At 37.6% G+C, this 21,081-nt stretch overlaps 1 protein-coding gene across 1 annotated transcript in view; it reads right to left on the bottom strand.

Annotated features, from left to right (window-relative positions):
* The window catches only part of Zir (dedicator of cytokinesis), a 667,641-nt gene that overhangs the window by 543,920 nt on the left and 102,640 nt on the right, over nt 1-21,081 (bottom strand). The gene's annotated exons all lie outside the window — the stretch shown is intronic.

Here is a 21,081-nt window from a genome sequence, read left to right as displayed (position 1 = left end):
TAAATATTAGATTGTACTATGTTTAAAGTATTGTCTAAAATAGATGGAAATCTTAAACTTTCAAAAGAACCAATATTAAACTATGCCATGTATAAAATCGCGTATTGTCGTGCGAACGAAAGTACAAAGGTTGCTGTGTGACCACCAAAGATGACGTAACGAACGATGAGTAGGCATTCGTGGAAGGTGCTTGAATTTCTCATTCCCCGAAGAGAGCGATCCTCATTCAGCGAGGTGGTGACAGCCAATTGGAAAGCGTCATAGACAAGCTTGGAGTACGGAAGAGGGTGCTATAGAAGAGTTTAAAAACGAACTCACGGGGCTGGAGGATCTCTTAGTTCCTTCTACATTTCTGGTTTTGGTTCCTGTGGTGTACCCCAGTCGCGTGTGCCCTCCCCCTTGGTTTTTGAGCAAAAACCAAGTTTGTGTGTTGGATCACTTATCGTATTCACCTGATTTAGCACCCTGTGAATTCTTTCTCTCCCCCCGACTTCATTTGCCAATGAAAGGAAAGCGATACGACACCACTGAAAACATTCAAGCGGAAGTAACCACGACCCTCAACAGTATCCCAAAAACCAATATAAAAAACTCATTTAACGAATTAATTGACCATGCCAAATACTAAGGGAGAGTATATTGATTAAAATAAATTATTTGAATAATTATAATTGGCCTATGTTTTACTTTCTATCAAAAGTTCAGTTTCATTTTGGACAGAGGATGTATATTAAACTCTCATCCACAGGCATTCACTCATCTCTCCAACTTATTCAAATTCTCCTGAAAAGTCACAACACTGGCCCTATTACTAATATCTCTTCCCAGATTCACATATCTATAAAACAAATGAATATCTCTGTGCAATGCAGTGACAATACTGCTGATATAAGGATGAAATATTAATGTCTGAATACTGAGTTCTGTGAAATGCTACAGGTCAGATTTTTTTTTTTTCTTTGTGGATACTGTTTTCACATTATCTACTCTTTGATATCTACTGTTAATCAAATCCAACACCCTGCTGACTAAAACTAATTATGAATTAAATACAAATATGCCATGAATGTGTTAAACACGTTTGCAAAATCAAGAAAAATTATAATATACACATTTACTCATCAATTATTCCTGTTACTTCTTTATAAAAGGTGACTAAATTAGTGAAATAAGCACTCTCTTAAACAAATCTATGATGACCACAATAAATAATATTACTTTCATCTGTCTAATTCTGTATATGAACTGCTATTAATTTCTCCAACCTTATGCATATAGCACTATGATACCCTCCTTCCAATCCACAGGGATTCTGCCAGTTGCAAAATTTCATCCATTATGAAAGAATGTTAACATTCCTACCGGCTAGGACGTCTATAGACGTCCAACTAAATCTGGATAAGATTCAGTCCACCTGTTTAAAGAACCTGGATAAGAAGTGCAATTTGACTGTCATGTCCATTAGAAGGTGTGATAAACCCTCACGCTGAAGAGAACGGTTAATCGGATTATCTCCCGTTCGTAGCTGCCTCTCAGTTGCCTATAACAAGAAACGGACTTTCTTGTTCCATGCTGGTGAACTGGATTTTAGTTATATATGATAGACTAAAAATAGAGAAATTATTTATATTTTTGTTTTCTCTTTTTATTGTACAATACGGTTTTAATTTCTGGATAAAATAAAGGTCTTGCATAATTTCTTCACTTAACCAATTTAATTTTTTATTTTTTTGCGCTAATTTTTTTCTAATCGCTACTAGACAAAAGATTTTTCTTTGTTCTCGAAGAAATTAATTCACGATAATTATTTGAAATATTCTTTTAAAAAAAGAAAAGAAAACCGGCTGCCGACGTTCCAGATTATATTAATTTTATTTTTGTACAAAACCATCGAAATCGAATAATACTTAACAGATTTCCTTTAGGACACGCTTGAGCAACATTGCTTTATAGAGAATAACATGAAATTCTTTAATCATATTACTAAATTTTTTCTTCATGTTGTATAGTAATCTGTACTTTCACTTTCTTGGATTCCTTGTATAATTGGTTATTACAAAATGAAATTAACAGTTATGATTTAAATTTATATTTTCTGCATAATTCAGATATTTTATTCTCCAATTTTTAAAGTAAGCGATACATTTGCTTATTTTTATCGTTCAAAATATGTATATCAAATGTGAAATTTCATTTCCATATTTTTACAATAGAATTGAACTTTATTTCGCCTCTGATAGTTCAACCCCCCCCCGTTGCATTACTATCACACACCCAAAAACTGTTATGAAACATAGGTACAGTTTTTATTTAATTCGTTATTTTTCTCTAGTAATTGTTCCACATAACTTTAATTTTTCGATACTGAAACTATGTGGTGATTATTATAAATTAGCAAATTATAAATCAGACAATATACATATTTCCTGATTATTATAAATCAGGAAATTATGTGATATTCGGATATAGGTGAAATTAATATTTAAAATCACTGTCATCCTTCAAATGCAATATCAGAATAAAGAAAGTGAAAAACCCGAAGTTTCGAAATACATTTTGAAAGCCCGCTCTCGAAATGTATTGGTCTACAGACTGGATTCTGAACACGCCAATGTTTCGTGATGTTATGACTGAAAAACAATTCAGTCTCATCATGAAGTATTTGCATTTTCAGAATAATGAGGAATACGATCAGGCAACACATCCTTGCCCAGTCCTCAACAAAATTTATGATTTTCTGATGAAAATCCGTCAAAAATGTAGATTACTCTACATTCCTGAGAGAAACTTGAGTATCGATGAAAGCCTTATGCCATTCAAAGGTGGACTGAAATGTAAGCAGTATATTCCCAAAAAGAAAGCGAAGTATGGAGTAAAATTTTTATGCTTTGCGAATCGGAAAGTGGATATCTTTGGGATTTCAAACCTTATACGGGAAAGCAAACTGTAATCGAGCACGATAAATATTCGGATCTCCCCTTGTCGATGCATGCAGTAATGCAGTTACTAGACCCTTTACTGGGGAAAGGTTACTGCATTATAATGGATAATTACTATATATGTGTCCTGAACTCGCTGATTTGCTTTTACAGCATCTTACAGATAGTTATGGTACTGTAAATGCAAAAAAGGCGAGATATGCCTCCAGATCTGGCTTCAGGAAAGCTATCGAAGGGGAAAATCCGAATTTATCAGCGAGGGAAAGTCTTTGCACTACATTGGAAAGACAAAAAAGATGTTTTTCTGCTATCTTCCCTGCACAATCCATCAGCGGAATCCGTGGAGAAGCATGGTTTGAAGAACGAAAAACCCATTGCTGTGTGTGCATACAACGACACTATGGGTTGAGTCGACAGGTGCGATCAGCAGCTATCATTCTACTCTGTAATGAGGAAACAGCATAAAAAATATTACAAAAAAAGTGTTTGGACATGTTATTTGAATTTTGAAGTGTTTGGATTTTGTTATTTGGAACAGTTTCCTCCTGTACAAGAAAAAATGTTTGTCTACCATAACATATCTAGAATACAGAATAGAAATTGCGAAAGCATTGCTGCATGCACATGCACCTTCTTCAGCAAGCAGAAAAACAGGAAATCCTGCCAGACATGTGAGGTTGAACGCTGCTAACTCCAACCATTATCCCGAAAATCTACCACCAACGGCTAATAAAAAAAAAACCTGCACGCAAATATTATGCATGTAATAAAAAAAATATCAGAAAGGAAACAAAAATCTGGTGCCCTGAGTGTAAAACTGCTTTGTGTGTTTACCCTTGCTTCAAGGTGTTCCACGCTGTTCAAGAATTTCAAATTCTGAACAGTATGAAATAAAAAATGTTTGTTTTCAAGGCCATCAAAATAGTCCTTTTCAGGACTACATATATTGATAGAGGGGATACCCAAATGCACTGTTTCTTTTTCATCTTGAAGGCTAATTTTTAATTACTTTTTATGACACAGAGAAACTGGAAAGAGTATTCCAGGTAAAGTATTTCATCAAAACAATAAAAAATAATGAAATAAAATCTACCCTATATATATATATAAAATGATAAGCCTTTTTATGTCATGTTTATCGAAACGTTTTGAAACTCAGGGGCTACCCTGAGTGTCGAGTCTTCAAAATTCGAGTCATCAGAATTCAGGGGCAGAACCCCCTTTCGAGTTATCACAATTGAAGGAGAACTAGTCTACCATACTGGAACACGGGGGGGGGGGTAGGCATAGCCCCCCTAGTTAATAAATGAAATACATAAATAATAATGGGAACATTTTCACCTTGCCAACACTCAACATTGATGCGATATGGGTTCCAAATTTCTTGTTTCGGAGATATATATAATATATATATTACAAAGTTTTGTAATAAAAATTTCTGCTACAATGAAGTTTGGCAGAATCAACAATATTATTACCACCTTATTTCTGTTTCTCGTGTGGGAGAAAAACGGCAAAATGTCACTCTTATAATTATATGAGATGTTATAATGGCAAAAATAGTAAGAAAAAAGTCATTTGCACTTTCTCTTCAAAACGCAAAGAAAGAACATTGTAAATTCAGCCAGTGGAAAAGAAAATACTACATATTTTTCTCCTGTTATCTGATTTTTTTTCTTGTAGTACAAAGAAGAAATCACTGCATATAACATGAAGTTTGCAGGAAGGAAAAAAATCTGGAAATTGGTTACATTATAACAAATAGAGAAATCATGTCAGAAAAATTATTCACTTCACGTATGATTCTAATCTCAGCAGACATAACATTTTCTTCTAGATTAGATATCTAAAGTAACTGAACCTTTGCTACTATTTTACACTAAAATGAATGGGTATGTCCCCAAGTGATTTACGTTTGTAACAACTGTCTTGCGAACGATTTATGAAATAAATTATCTGAAATATCTGCAGATTGCTTAGGTCTATACCCCCCCCCCAAAAAAAGAAGATTATGAAACACATATGCACCTTTTCTTTGAAAATAATTCAAATCCTCTTTTTCAAGATAATTGTATGATTTAATTTCTAATTTTTGATAATAAAAGTGAAACTGATCATTATAAATTAAGCAATTATTTTGGCATAAATAATGTATAAGCATGTAAACGAAATATCAGTATTTCTGTTAGGATATAGGTAATCAACAATCGAAAAGGAAACAAGACATTCTTGACATATTCTGCACTACAGCCTGGGGCACTTTAGTGTTCTCCCCTTTCTTCTCAATAGCACTGAGAGTAATAAGCCTTCAACTTTTCCTGCAGCTAAGAGGATATTACCAAGTATTTAGAAGACGTAGATTATTTCAGAAATAGCTTCCAGCAGCAGAAGAAGTAATATTTAGATTTTTTTAAAAGAAAACGAAACACAAATAATACTACTGAACTTTCTTTTGTGTGGTATGCATATAAACAATTTTGCATGGTGAAAATATAGCATATTATTTCTAAAATTTCACATAATTTCAGCAGACAGTAGAACAGCTGGTTTTAGATTGCAAATAAATAGAACAGAATTTAGAAGCTTCACAATACAATCTGATTGCCGTATATCTTTTGTCAAAATGGTAAAATGAAGTAATTGATTTTGAATGCTGTCTAGAAAAACTTTCAAACCGGTATAGAAATTTAGAGTAGTTACGCAATTCAGTTCCAGGAGAGAATAAGGAGGGGAGGGGGAAGCATTAGAAAATCTTCAAAATGAGCAAAAATGTTGAATCATTCCGTATATGATATTTTTCACATTATATTTTCAACATATCTACGAGGTTATGCACTAGATATTATCGTAATATGCATAATACAAATAAATAAATAAATGACGAAGGTGAAGAATCACTGCTAAAATATCATTGGATGTAAATTTTTGATACCAAAAAGACACGATCGGAAACCGAGTAATGCAATTTAGCATTTTAACATTTTTTTTTTATTTTGTCTTTATGAATAACAAAAAATCGTTTCTAAATCTGAAATGTGATGATCCATATAATGCTATTTCGCTAGAAACGAAAAAAAAAGGACATATTTATTTCAATAAATATTATTTAAAAATATAAATATTTGACATAATATTTTCAAAGCAAACATTTGAAAATTTTAAACTTCGAAAAAAAATTATTCAACTATTATAAGTAACGTGAAAGAACAATCAGTGCAACTCTTCCGGTGCACTGATTTGTAGAATAAAATACACCAAATTTACTATCACTAAATAGATTCATTGCAAAAGCTGATCAGTGGTCATTTCAGGATTGATTTTTTTCACATATGTGAAATTCGTTTCAATTTTTGGGAAGAGACGCAATAAATCATTTTAGAGGCAAGAAAGGTCAAATAACTTAGGACAGTAAATGAAATTCTAAGCAACACAATAGACGTAAAGACAGGGGGGAGGGGATACAAAGGTCACTAAGCAACAGTTAATCCACTAATGGCTATAGAATAGCCGTAACGAGATTAACGGCGGAGGAAGGTAATGGCATGATAAAAGGTAGAATGCCGACGAAGTTTTGATCCATGAAAAAAGCTAGGGAGTGTTAAATATTTCATCCACACCGGCCGGTTGGGAGGTTAACATCCAGGGTACTGGATGTTAGCAATCTTTCTAATTAATATGTTTAGAAATTTAAACCTATTAACTTGATACCCATCTAATCCTCTAACACCCATCTAGCCTTCTAGCAATAAAACCTGCTTCTTTACGAAGATGAAATACTCTATAGACTGCTCCAGTATATGATTTACACTGATTACCCTTACTACTTGCCCTATCTAATAAGGTCATTTATTAACAATAATTTCTTGTCCTACTAGCCATGCAATAAAAAAATACTTAGGATTTCCCTGGAAACTAATGTACTAATTAGCTTCATCTTTCTCACTTGAGATATATAATTTGATGCTGATGTTAACAAATATTTCTCAGTTGGCCCCTATCTACTGACCTCTTTTCATTCAAATTATTCCATCCAGAGTGCTTCGAGCTAGTTTGCAAGGTTGTTAATCACCTACCTGTAATTCCACAGAATTCTTTCCCCTTGACATCAATTTCAGCATATCCATTCATTCCAAAGACTACATTATCACACTCACTATCTTGGACAAACATGACATCTTAATCAGAATCATTGAAGAGAACACCAAAAACAAAACATGTGATCCTTGTTTCTCATACGATGTCTGCATGTTGTCCCTTTCACCACATGCTGCTTAAGACATCTCTCTCTCTCTCTCTTCAGAATTCAAGAAAATGAGTTGCCACATTTTATAAATATGTGGCAGTTCCAGTTACAATGTTTCAAATGTTGAAAAGGATATTATTAATAAAGGTTTTAATTTTGTTATATTACCAAGATCTATTCCAAAAGAGCTGTTATGTACAAAAATAGAGAAAAAGAGAAATAGAGAAAATCGATCTTCACAATCAATGATGCAAGACCACATTGTTACTATTGCAGAATGTCAAGTCATAAAAAATCTATGGAAAAATAACTATATTATAATTCTCTCTGTAGACAAAGGTAACTCGACTGTCATCCTAGATACTAAAGAATACAACAACAAAATTATCGTAGAAAGGCTTAGACATTAGTTATACATGCTTAATAAATGACTTAAGGAAATTCTAAAGTACAATAGAATATACATTAAAATAAACTTTAATATATTACCGATATTTCGGAAACGTCAAATTGCCATCTTCAAAAGGAACTTACAATAAAGATACGTGCATGCAGGCACTAAACACGATAAATGAGAACGAAGCGAGGTAGCTATGGTTTCCCTAAAGGTCCTGATTGTGCCCTCTAGCGGGCTATGTAGGTATTCTTGGCTGTTGGGCTGAAGGTCTACTGATGTATGCCTCCCAAATTTGGGGCAGTCTCGTGCAACCAAACTTGTTGAGGTTTGGCATGTTTCTTAGAGCTGAGACTGATTTCATGAATAGTCTTTCATATTTGAATTTGCTACGGTGTATTTGTATTATTGTGGCTTTCTTCCACCATATTCTGTGGCATGTATCCAGAGCATGGTCTGCAAGACCAGAGTGGCTATAATGGTGAAACCGGATGTAGTCCTTGTGTTCTGAAATTCTGATATTTCGCTGTCTTGCCTGTTTGGCCAAAGTAGGACAACCTGCAAGGGACCTGGTATACACCAGGTAGGTCTGGGGGGAAGTTGGTCTTTAGTGGAGCAGATAAGGGATGCCAATTTTCTGTATGGTCTGTAACAAGAGGTCAAGTCATGTTTTTTTAAGATTTTGGTAATTTTTTCCGACGTGCCTCGGATGTAGGGAATGGTGATGGATTTAGAATAATCCTTGTTGTCAAGGGGAGGGGGTTGTGGTTTACTGGTTTGAATATTTTTTGGATTTTTTTGTGGGGGTTAGCCATTTGCTGAGAAAGTGTTGAGAATGTGATTTAGTTCAGGCATTGTCATTTGAACAGATTAGTTTAGCCCTGTTGTATAGTGTCTTATTGTTGTGAGGGGGGATGGTGGGATTGTTGGTGAATGTATCTGCCTGTATGGGTGGGTTTTCTATAAACTGAGAAAACCAAGGTTCCATCAGGCTGGTGGGTGACTGGTGTGTCTAGGAAAGGGAGGCTGTTGTTTTCCTCTTTTTCCATGGTGAACTCGATTCTGGGGTGTTGGTTGTTTAAGTGTGTTAAGAAGGAGAAAAGTGTATCAGAGTCATGTGGCCAAATAGCGAACACATCATCTACGTAGTGAAGCCATATGGTTGGTTTTTGTGAGGCAGAGTTTAAGGCTTCAAAGGTCTCCATAAAGAAGTTGGCCAAGGATGGGGAGAGTGGTGAACCCATGGGCTGTCCGCTCTATTTGTTTGTAGAATTTCTCCAGCCAAACGAAATAGCCTGAGTTAATTGTGAACTGAAATAGGACTGAGATATCGGGAGGAAATTTAGCTTGGATTAGCTCTAAGGTTTCTTTGAGTGGGACATTTGTGAATAAGTAGGAGACATCAAAACTGGAGTGCAAGGTTTTTTTATACTGTCTTTGAAGTGGGCTGAGTTTTTTTTATGTGCGATGGTGTGTTGCCAGTATAGTGTGTGAGTGCTTTGGCCAAATGTTTAGCTAATTTATATGTGGGGGGAATCAATGCCATCCACTATGGGACGTAATGGCAAATTTTCTTTATGTATTTTTGGGGGTCCATATATATGGGGGGAGGTGGGTATAGAGTTATATGGTTTTAATTTGTTACTAACTTCTACAGGCCAAGAAGTGATCTTTTTACGGAACTGTGGAGTTTCTAATTTGTGAGTTGGTGGGATTGTATTCAATGGGGGAGGTAAGTAGTCCGATCTAATAATAGAGCCTTAAGCTTACCTGTGTAGTCCGTTTGGTTAAGTACTGCAGTGGCATTTCCTTTATCGACTTTGGTGATTATTATTTCTTTGTTCTTCCTCATTTCCTGCAGAGCTTTATATGCCTTATTGGATATGATGGTTTTTGGAGGTCTTGCTTTGGAGAGAACACAAGCTACATCCAGTCTAATATTATAAATTCTGGTTACTTTCTTTTTTAAAAATACTATTTACGAACAGAACTTTGGCTTGGCCATGAACAATCCATTATCTCCTATATTAGCAAATTTATATTTAGAAACCTTCGAGGAAAAAGCAATCGATTCCTTCCCATTAAAGCCAAGGTTACGGAAAAAGTATATTGATGATGTTTTCTTAATGTGGAGCCATTAACCAGATTCCTTAAAGGAGTTCCTGAACCATCTCAACATCAACACCCAAGAATACAATTTATATTGGAATTAAAAGTTAAAGGTTCTTTCCCTTTCCTGAATGTCAAACTCACTCATATGTGAGAAAAACTGAAGATCTCTATTTACAGAAAATCCACACACACACACCATCAGATACCCTTATGCACAATCTCATCATCTTCCCCAAAAACTTGGCATCATTTCTTAACAAGGTAAACACGCCTGGTCCCTCCTTAGTGAAGAAGAAGAGATCACCAAAGAACTACAGTTTTTCCTTACAACCATTCAGAAAAATGGTTATCCTAAACAGACTGTTTGTAAACTACTATCTTCAGTATGACAGCAGGTGAATTTTAATCCAGCTGCTCACCATACTGAAGATAGTACTGATGTAAAAGGCTTAATATCCCTATCAATATATCAGCTCCATTTCACAAAAGTTAGCTAAAATCCTCAAGAAATTTAAAATCCATACTTCTTTTACTTCTATATCCAAACTCTGTTCCATAACAGAGCCCTAAGCCATGACAGACTAATGTATCCAGGAGTTTATCACCTTTGGTGTAACTGCAATGTGCCCTATTTTGGTCAGATGGAGAAATTCATTAAGTTGCATATGGAAGAACATGTGAGAGACATCACCCATGGCAGAACTAGAGCCAAGACATTTATCTAATAATGTTCTTAATTCTGCTCATCCTAACAATGAAGATTTTGTGATTCATCTAGTTATCTGGAACAAATCAGAAAACATTTTTAGATGCTATGATGAGCTGGAAAGAAGAATTGTGGAATCAACAGAAATTGTCCTCAATCTGGTAAACCTTAGCTATAACCTATCTGATTGTCACGCTTCAGTTATCGAACTTTGGAATACATGAGATCATGCCCAACAATACTATGGCATCCAAGTTTGCAAGTTAATTTATAGGTGTTGCTCCTTTATAAGGTATTGTTGGAAAGTCCAACCTAACTGACGGGTTTGTTGGTTTGTTAATCTTATCTTTATCTCTTTAAATTCCATTTTTATTTAGTTGGTTGTTGATTGAGGCTCATCTGAATATAAAGAAATTTATATTATACTGCACCACCCTATATTCATATTAGTCTAAATAATATAGAGGAATCAATCATCAACTAAACTTATATTATAACTTTATCTTCAGGCCGAGGTTATTACTAGTATCTAAGGCTTCCGCAAAGGTCCGAATAATTTTATGAGTAGTGCAATGAAAGAAAACCAGGCAAACACCAAGTTTAACTCAACAAAAGAAAAACATTTAATGTGGAAAAGTACAATATATACATTTAAGTATAACTATCTGCAAAATGTTAACCAATTAAAATAAATAAGAAATCACATTCATACATTAATAACTTCTCAATTAGGTTTGAGGATCATGACTAATATTAACAATTGTTAATTCACAAAGTATTAGTATTTCTCTGACATATTTCACTCTAACCAATTGGATGAATCATATCATAAATATATTAGCTCAGTTTAAAGTATTCAGAATAATTACAATCCACAAATTATCAAACATTCATTTATCAGTTCTTTATGTTCAGTCAAGCAAGTTGAAAATAGTTCTTAAAAGTTCGACCTTCCAAATGTTACAATAATTAATCTTATGACAGGCTACACTTTATTCTTTCTCAGTCAGCTAACATTTAATAGAACAACACGACACTTATTATTTCGAGGGGAAAGTACTTCAGTATACATCTAACATTCGACCATTAATCGACATAACACCACAGCTAAGATTAAAATATATCCGACGGAGTTAACAGTTATAGCTTCACAGGTTACAGAAAGGACATCTCTTACCGGGTTACTGCTTCTACACATTGAATTCACAAAGGCACATTTGAAATTCTTATTGACTTTTACTTTATGGCTACACAATTCTAAAGAAATCTTCCACTATAATAACTGAATTATAGACACAGAAATATACAAGTCTTGATGCACTAGGTTTCAGTTATCTACTAATTCCTTATTTTCTTCTATGTATTAACTTCGGTTCTGCACTATTCTTCCACAAACCACTTGGAAAATATTGCAGTATCAGAACTCCTATAGAAGTAATTCACAATGCCTATTAATTCCCAGTCCTTTTGTAGTCGATTTATGGCATAAATCAACTCCCCTTTCTGTTACACACAACCAGTCTCTCTGCTGTCTCTAAAGCTTCTTCCTCACTTACTTTCGTTTTCCAATCAACTACATTCCTTCCTCCTGCTAAAATCCAGTTCTAACCAGTTCAGCTTATATCCACTGGCTTCTCTGTTTATACACAGTAGCTCATGTTCTCAGCATGAGCTAACTAAAATAAACTCCGTTTCTCCTTGAGCAGCCAATCAAATCCAATCAGAAGAATTACATAAAATCACTCTTACATACAGAAATAAAAAGATATATCACAATTCATATAATATACATTTAAATTTACATGCACACAGTTTCTTATAATAAATTTTACAGAATAAACTAAACAATATGAATGACATATTTATATAGAGTCTTTTCATTATTATTAAATATTCTAAGATTAAATAATTAATTAATAACAAACCAAACTCAAAGCATTTATATGAATAATATATTACAAGCAAGAGACTAACAACAAGTAATATTCACAAGTCTTGCTTATGACATGGTGGATTATGTTAAATGTGAATGAAGTATTAAAACATAAAATATCTCCATTCACAATTTAACAGTATATTTTCTGTATTTCTCTTTTCATGTTATGCATCTGATGAAGTTTTTAAGAAGACAAAACTAATTGTGTGCTTTCAAATAATAAACAGTTTTTTTCTATTTTGGTATCTCTTGGCTTCTAGTCATTAATTTTTTTTAATTATGTCATACAGCCAAGTAATATATATTTAAAATTAATAAATAATAGAAAACATTCTTAAGCTCATTTATGGTATGAGTGTACTATAGGTTTCCACCCATGAAAGGTTTAAAAAACCTTTCATTGAAGGGAGCCACTTAAACAAAGTGTTGTGCATTCCATTACTCACAACAGCAAGTAACAGAAAAAAAAAAAATCCTTCTCCCATTTTAATAAATTATGGAGACAACTACTGGTAGACAGTGTAGACTTTGGTATACTATCTATGTGTATTATAACATAGCTTTGAATTATATATTTGGTTTAATCCTTTATCGAAATGTAAGCAAACAAAGTTTGCACCTGAAGTAATTTCAGGACTGGGGCAACTCGTGGCAAAGGTGGTATGACTTCACATCACTTGCCTTAGTATCCCATAATGCAAAGCACATCTCCTTGCAGAAATGTATAATGCTATGCATTAAGGGAAGGGTCACTACCCAGACTGGTTTCAACCTTTATTGAGGTTTCATCAGTGGGAGCCAGACCCAGAGGGGGAAGTAAACCAGAAGTCATATTTCCACATATGAGTTGTCAAAGCGTCACACCTTATTATTAAAATTCTCTTGATTAGAGATAGCTGATGGAAGTTGTTTTCCACTTGGAAAACATGTCGACTTCCATGTAACATAGCTTGTCTTTTCTATATATGTGTTTACTCCAAGTGAGGACCTTGATATGAATGTAGCAAGTAAAAAAAAAAAAAGAAAAGAAAGAAAAAGAAAAAGAAAAAAGAGAATGACCTTAGTAAATGCAGACTGCAGGAAAGTACCATCTAGAAAGATGCGCTAGAAATAACTGTGTTGTTAAATCTCTAATTTAGTAAGTCATGATTTTTAAGCACACCCATTAGCTCACTGGATGCTAAAGACAAAGAAGATAAAAGAATACATGTATATGAGCAGAAATATTCAAGCTATTGCAAGAACCTGATTCAAGCAACATAGCTGGATTAAAGGGGGGGGGGATATCAGCACTAGTGCTGAAAGCATGGGTAAAAGAGAGAGAGAGAGAGAGAGAGAGAGAGACTGCAATGCCCCAGACCTGGTTGTTCAACATGAGTTGAGGCACATGCCTGATTCCTAATGATTAGCAAGAGAACAAAATAATTCCATTATAAGTGTGGAACTATAACTGATGTAATGATATTTGGAGTTATGGTCAAGGTGACTAAGGATATGGACTGATGTAATGAATGATCATACCTTGCATAAGGGAGGTTCTAAGACTGCAGTAGCAAATTATAGACGAATCAGTATCTCAGATGTAGTGGTAAAAGTACTAACATAGTTATCATATCATATTATCAAAAATTGGTAAAAAAGAGAATTTGAGAATGTGTAGATAAAATTATGAGGGTAAACATGGCTTTGTGAAAGATTGGTCATGCCTTAGTAATTTACTAACTTTTTATAATAGAGTAACAGCTGAGTTGGATAAAGGAAATGGCTACATAATGATTTTGCTGGTTTTTGCAAAGGCATTTGACAGAATACCACATGTAACTCTCTTATGCAAATTAAAACAAATGGGGATGGATATCACACTAGTTAGGTGGATAAGAGAGTAGCTTCTGGACAGATACCAAAAAGTGGTATATGGAAGGACAGAATCGAGGTGAAACAGGTGGACTAGTGGTGTGCTGCAAGGCTTAGTGCATGGACTGGTTTATGATTTATAATAGATTTAGTTTAATCCTTTATCCCAGTGAGAGCAAACAAAGTTTGCGCCTGAAAATATCTTCAGGACTAAATATAGTGTTGTACTATCTTATCCAGTAAGTAGTGCAACACCAAGGCAACTCGTGGCAAAGGTGGAGCAAGCTACCAGGCACTTCTAACCCAGTATCTCCCATAATGCAAAACACATTTCCTATGTGGATATGTATACTGTTATGCATTAAAGGGATTGGCCATCTACCCAGACTAGTTTCGACCTTTATTGAGGTCTCTTCAGTGGGAGCCAGGCCCAGAGCTGGAGATACCAGGCAGAAGCAGTAGCAAGTCATCTGTGCCTATGGGACAGATCTTCAGACCTCAATAAAGGTCGAAACTAGTCTGGGTAGATGGCCAATCCCTTTAATGCATAACAGTATACATATCCACATAGGAAATGTGTTTTGCATTATGGGAGATACTGGGTTAGAAGTGCCTGGTAGCTTGCTCCACCTTTGCCACGAGTTGCCTTGGTGTTGCACTACTTACTGGATAAGATAGTACAACACTATATTTAGTCCTGAAGATATTTTCAGGCGCAAACTTTGTTTGCTCTCACTGGGATAAAGGATTAAACTAAATCTATTATAGTCTAACCTAGTGATAAATAAATTTTCAACATCTTTCTCTAAATCCAGAGTAATTTTTACAAAAGGTGATAAACCTTTTGGCAACTCCCATAGGCACAGATGACTTGCTACTGCTTCTGCCTGGTATCTCCAGCTCTGGGCCTGGCTCCCACTGAAGAGACCTCAATATCGACAGAACGCAGCGGATTCCAGAGACAGTTCCCGAGGACCCCCGAGAAAGCTCCGGCCGAAGGCAGACGTCTACCTCTCAAGAAGATCCAGTTTCAACGGCCCGAAAAGAGAGCTCCATGCTCAGATTCCGCAGTAGTACCCAGCTTTGGTAAGACCTTTTTTCTTTTTATTGCCTGTTTTATCCGTCTATTCTGGTATCGCTTTGTTTGCGGCGAGGAACGCCCAACGTTCCTCGATTTTGCCCCTCTCCCCCCCCCCTTACATTCCCTTTCTACACCCAGTAGTCAGGAATTTCTGTAACCATGTCGCATTTTTTGCCTAGAACTAGGACGCTCGGTATCGAGCTCACGAAGCCCGTAGATCAGCGGGCGTTAGCGAGAGCTCTAATCGAAACAGTAGGGGCTGAAAATATATACGGTTTTATACCTTATGGGAACAATAGATTTCAAATAGTGGTGAAAAGCGAACAAACAAAAAAGAAATTATTAGAGGGTTTCATTTGTTGTGGACAAACAATCAGACCGTTTCTAGTAGGGAGCCTACGAAAAACGCTAAAAATAACCAGGTTTCCACTAGAATACCTAGAGAATGAACCTGAAGTCAAGAAATTCTTTAGCCAATGGGGGGAAATTCACGAGATTAAAGCAATGGAGTATGCAGACTATAAAGGATGGAAAACAGGAGACGTTGAAATCCAGATTGACATGAAAAAAGAAGTCCCCAATTTTGTTTTTTTGGGGGGAACGAGGGTAATGGTGAACTACCCAGGTGTGAAAAAAAGGTGCTTTAGATGTAATTCGGAGGAACACCTTGGGGCAGATTGCCCTCGAATACAATGCAGAAATTGCAAATCGTCAAAGCATAAAATGGAAAGCTGTACAGTACCCTGTATTAAGTGTGGGGCTCTGACCCACAAATTGGACACATGTCCGTACAAGACACACTCAGAAGCAACAGGAGGGACCATAACACCGATTAGGGCAATGCCCATCGGGAACCCTGAGAAAATATCAAGGAGCGATTTTCCGGAGCTCGGCCAGCAGGCTGAAAAGGAAGCAGCAACGGAAACGAAAACCCCAAAGATACCCAAGGCAAGCCGCCACACACAGAACATCACCAGCATCAATGTGGCAAACCATGAAGCTTGCAGGAAAGAGGAAGAGGTCACACCCAGCGCCCCAACAAAGCGTGCAAGAGAAACGGAATCACAGGAAAAGAAAAAAGCGAAACAAAGCAGCATGATGTCATCGGAGGACGAAACAGAGACCACAGGTCAACGTCGAACAATAGGCGCAAAGCCCCTCGACAATGACGTTACAATGTTAGAGAGCCTACCCCCAGTAATGGATCAATTGGCACAACCCCAAGTCCACGAAATGGACTCTGACGAAGACAGGGACTCTACAGACAGGCTTGTCATTGTCTCGGATGCTCAAAGTGCAACCAGCTCCGACGAGGAACCAGAACCGGGTTTCATAAAACAAACACCAGATAACGCCCCCCCCCTCATTCTAACACCAACATGGAAGTTAAAATCGCAACTTTAAACACTAACGGACTACGCAACCCCTTTGCGCAAAGCGCTGTCTGGAGGCTAATGTTAACACACAAAATTAATATCCTCCTGATACAAGAAACCCATTTCTATAAGCATTGGGACGTGGAGAACTTCTCAAGAAGCTATCCGGTCACCAGCTACTGGTGCTTCGGGGACGCTCACTCGCGAGGGGTGGGGATACTAATTCGCCCCCCAATCGCGGGGGGGTTCTTCAACGTCCAAAAAGACGCCACAGGATGCCTAGTAACGGTGGACTGGAAGTACGGTGGCCGTACCATCCGACTTGCTGCAGTTTACGCCCCGAACAATCCATACCACAGAAGTGGTTTCTTCTCTGCCCTTGAAAACTATCTCCTGGGAGCAGAACACCTAATAGTTGCAGGAGACTGGAACTGTGTGGAAGACACACGTCTAGACAAAATAGGCGGGAACGCAAACAACGGAACTGGCGGCATTGCCGCTTTAAATCGATGCTGTATAAATTTTGACCTCGTCGATATCTGGAGGCGGAATAACCCCGCCAAAGTAGAAACTACGTGGGGCCGCGGCCAGATATCGACAAGACTAGACAGGGTGTACGTGTCCCAAAACCTGGAACAATATGTTCAGAGGATACGTCACACCGCAGTGCATAACTTGACAACCGATCACAAGATGGTCATACTAAAAATCACGCTCCCAGAGGTGATGGAAACAGCCAGAGGTCCTTGGAGGCTCCCTCCTACCTTCCCCAGTCTTTTCAGCGACCAGCTACAGAACCTCTGTGACGGATGGACAAACACCAACTGGGACTGGGAAAACTGGCTGACCTTCAAGAGGCAGGCTAGGGAACTGTTCCAAAAATGTGGACGCGAAAGGGCCTACCAAAAACGCAAACGGCTGAGGGATCTCTACAGGGAACTCGGCTGGTACCGGACAAACGAACGGAGCGGAGTTCCCTGCGGAGATCTCATCAGACAAGTAGAAATAGAACTGCAGCAAGAGCGGCAGAGTAGAGTCGAGGACCTCGACTTTCGAACGAGACTCTATCTCAGACATTTGGAAACACCTTCCGCCGCATTCTACAACCAACAACGGGTGGCGGCTAATGATGAGAAAACGATTCACCAGATCGAGGAGAAGGGCCAGATTTTACGCTCAACCCACGAAATACTCGGTCACTTTCATCAGCAGTATATCGGTATCTTCTCTGACCGGCAGGGCACGGATGACTTCAGTGAGTGGGACGCAACACGTTTTCCTGATCATCTTAGTGCCCTGCAGGACAGGCCGATAACTGCAGCCGAATTAAAGGCCACGTACAGAATGATGAAAACAAAGAAGACCCCAGGACCAGACGGACTGGGGATAGAATTCTATAGATCTATCTGGGAATTTGCATTGGCAGCATTAATAAACATCTTTAACGAATTCCTCACTTCGGGAAACATCCCCGAGGAATTCGTTAAGAGCCACACCATCTTTATCCCCAAGAAAGACCGAGATCGGACTTTGTCGAATAACTGGCGTCCAATCTCCCTAACCAATGTAGACTACAAGATTTTTGCAAAAATTATCTGCACGCGCCTTAAGGGTGGTATCGGAAAAATAATAACAACCTCACAGGTCTATGGGATCCCTGGTAGATCTATGGAATTCAATCTCTTTTTGTTAAGAGACTTGATCAAACTGGCCAAAGAGAAAAAATACCCCCTGGCACTTCTCTCCACCGACCTGGAGAAAGCGTTTGACAGCATCAACCACAGGTACTTGCAGAACATCCTACTAAAAACAGGCGTGGGCCCGAGACTTCGGCGTACAATTAAAAACATGTATGCGGAAGCCACGACCCAACTATCTATTAATGGGTTTCTAACAGAACCAATCCGCATAAAGAGAGGGGTTAGGCAAGGCTGCCCGCTAAGCCCCCTCCTCTTCTCCCTAGTATTAGAACCCCTAATCAAAAGAATTGATAACACCCCCGCAATTAACGGTATTCCACTGCCCCAAGGCTCCAGACAATGCAAAATAGTGGCATATGCAGACGATGTAGTGGCTACACTCAGAGACTCTGAGTCCATCTATATCTATCTGCACACGCAAAAATTCAGCATAGTCAGTGGTCTTCGCGTTAACGCAAAAAAAAACAAAATCAAAAGTTTCGGAAATTTCCATAGCACTGGACTTCCCTACGGTTTAACGCTACAGACACAGCCTCTAACTATACTAGGCGTGCCCTTTTCAGACACCCTAGCACTACCAATCCAAAAATTGCAGGAGACAAGCAGGGAAAGGATAAGGCTGTTCAAACCAACCTTCTTCTCCTTTTATGGCAGAGCGACAGTAATAAAAACAATCGTCACCCCAATGCTGATGCACACTGTCAATATCACAGGCATCACACTGGCACAAGAAAATAAATTATCAAAAGAACACCTGGATTTCTTCTGGAATGGGAGAAAACGCGAAGTAAAGAAAGAATATCTACAACTCAAACAGGAAGAAGGGGGTTATGCTCTGCCCGATCACAGAAGCTTGCTACAAGCAAACATGTTCAAAACCGTATGGAAGGCCTTAAACTCCAACCACATTTCTGGCCTACTAATTAGATATTTTATAGGACTTTTCCTCCCCCTCTTTGGGATCACGGACTATGCTGGACCCCGCGCAAGGGGGGTGCCCAAGTGGTACCGTACAGTAGTGAAATCGATCACAACACTCAGAGACAGAGGAATAGCAATCCTCACACACAAACCCAAAGCAGTATACTGGGATTTCTTCCAACTTTCCAGGCGTGATACACCCAATCTTAGTACAAATAATGAAATTCTCTTCAGAAACATCAAAAATAGCTGGGGACAGCCTTTTCATCGGGATCTAGCCTGGAGAATAGCCTACGGGCGGCTCCCGGTGAAACAGGTGAAATCCCGGTATGTACCTAACCCGTGCGACCCATTCTGCGATGTCTGCCGGGACGTGGAAACGGTGGACCACTTCTTTTATTTTTGCCCACCAGCCCAACGCATCTGGCGGAGACTCAGCACAGCATTGGGAATCCCCATGCTGACAGTAGAAGAGGTAGTACGACTACAATTCCCGCCACCAGTCCAAAAAACCCAAAAGTTCACTATCTTCCTAATCAATGTACTAAAATATCACATCTGGAAAGTACGGAAAAAATCCCAGGTACGAGACGCAAATTTAATGTATGCAAGAATAAGAAAAGGTTTCTTTTTCTACTTACACAAATTTCTTGCACAAGAAAGGCACTTACTAGGAGACTTTAAATTTGTGAATCAATACTGCAAACCACCGATAATATGCTTTCTTATACAGGGACGCATCAAGCCCTGTATATCTCTTTAGAACCCAAAAAAAAAAAACCCACCATCCCCCCCACCCCAGGAAAAAGAATAACCACTCTGTTTCCCCTAGCCACAAAGCTTTCGCTGGCACGGTTTCTTTACTCCAAACAAGGGGGGGAGAGCTGAGAACCCGGGCAGCGAAGGCTTACTGCGAGGCGGTGCCGCTCCTCGTGAGCGGCATCTCCCGGGCCAGTCTCTTCCCCATTCTAAGTCCCAGTGGTACCAGGTATACAAGTTCCTCAGTAAGTTCCTATTCATTCCTACTTACCGGACCTTAAGTCCCGTTATTTTAGATTTAAAATAAATATTTAAACAAGTCCTATTATTTACATCTTGTTTAAAAAAAAAAAAAAAAAAAAAAAAAAAAAAATTATATATATATATATATTTACCTGGAATAAAAATAAGGATATTATATCTAGTAACATAAAAAGAACCTCCATTAATACTAGAATAAATCATTACTTTAGATAAAATAATATGAGAACTATAGACAAAAGTCTATGTTTAACCTTTTCTGAACAGGTAAATTGAGATTATATGTTACAGACCAATTAGCCAATCAGGCTAAACAGGTTGACTGAGGCCTCTTTTTACCTCCTACTATCCTACTCTATCTTATATCATACTCCTCTTTTACTGTCTGCTGATCCTCAGCATGCTTTATTCTCCAAAGGCCAATGATGAGAGACATGAACTCCCATTCTACCTCAATAAAGGTCGAAACTAGTCTGGGTAGATGGCCAATCCCTTTAATGCATAACAGTATACATATCCACATAGGAAATGTGTTTTGCATTATGGGAGATACTGGGTTAGAAGTGCCTGGTAGCTTGCTCCACCTTTGCCACGAGTTGCCTTGGTGTTGCACTACTTACTGGATAAGATAGTACAACACTATATTTAGTCCTGAAGATATTTTCAGGCGCAAACTTTGTTTGCTCTCACTGGGATAAAGGATTAAACTAAATCTATTATAGTCTAACCTAGTGATAAATAAATTTTCAACATGGTTTATGATTTAATTTTATTGCTTACACATAGAGGGTGGTGATTC

This window comes from Typopeltis vanoorti, chromosome 18 (genome assembly GCF_054136105.1).
Source record: "Typopeltis vanoorti isolate ZY-2024b chromosome 18, IOZ_Tvanoo_1.0, whole genome shotgun sequence".
Taxonomy (NCBI): domain Eukaryota; kingdom Metazoa; phylum Arthropoda; class Arachnida; order Uropygi; family Thelyphonidae; genus Typopeltis; species Typopeltis vanoorti.
This window is presented reverse-complemented; position numbering and strand designations above follow the sequence as displayed.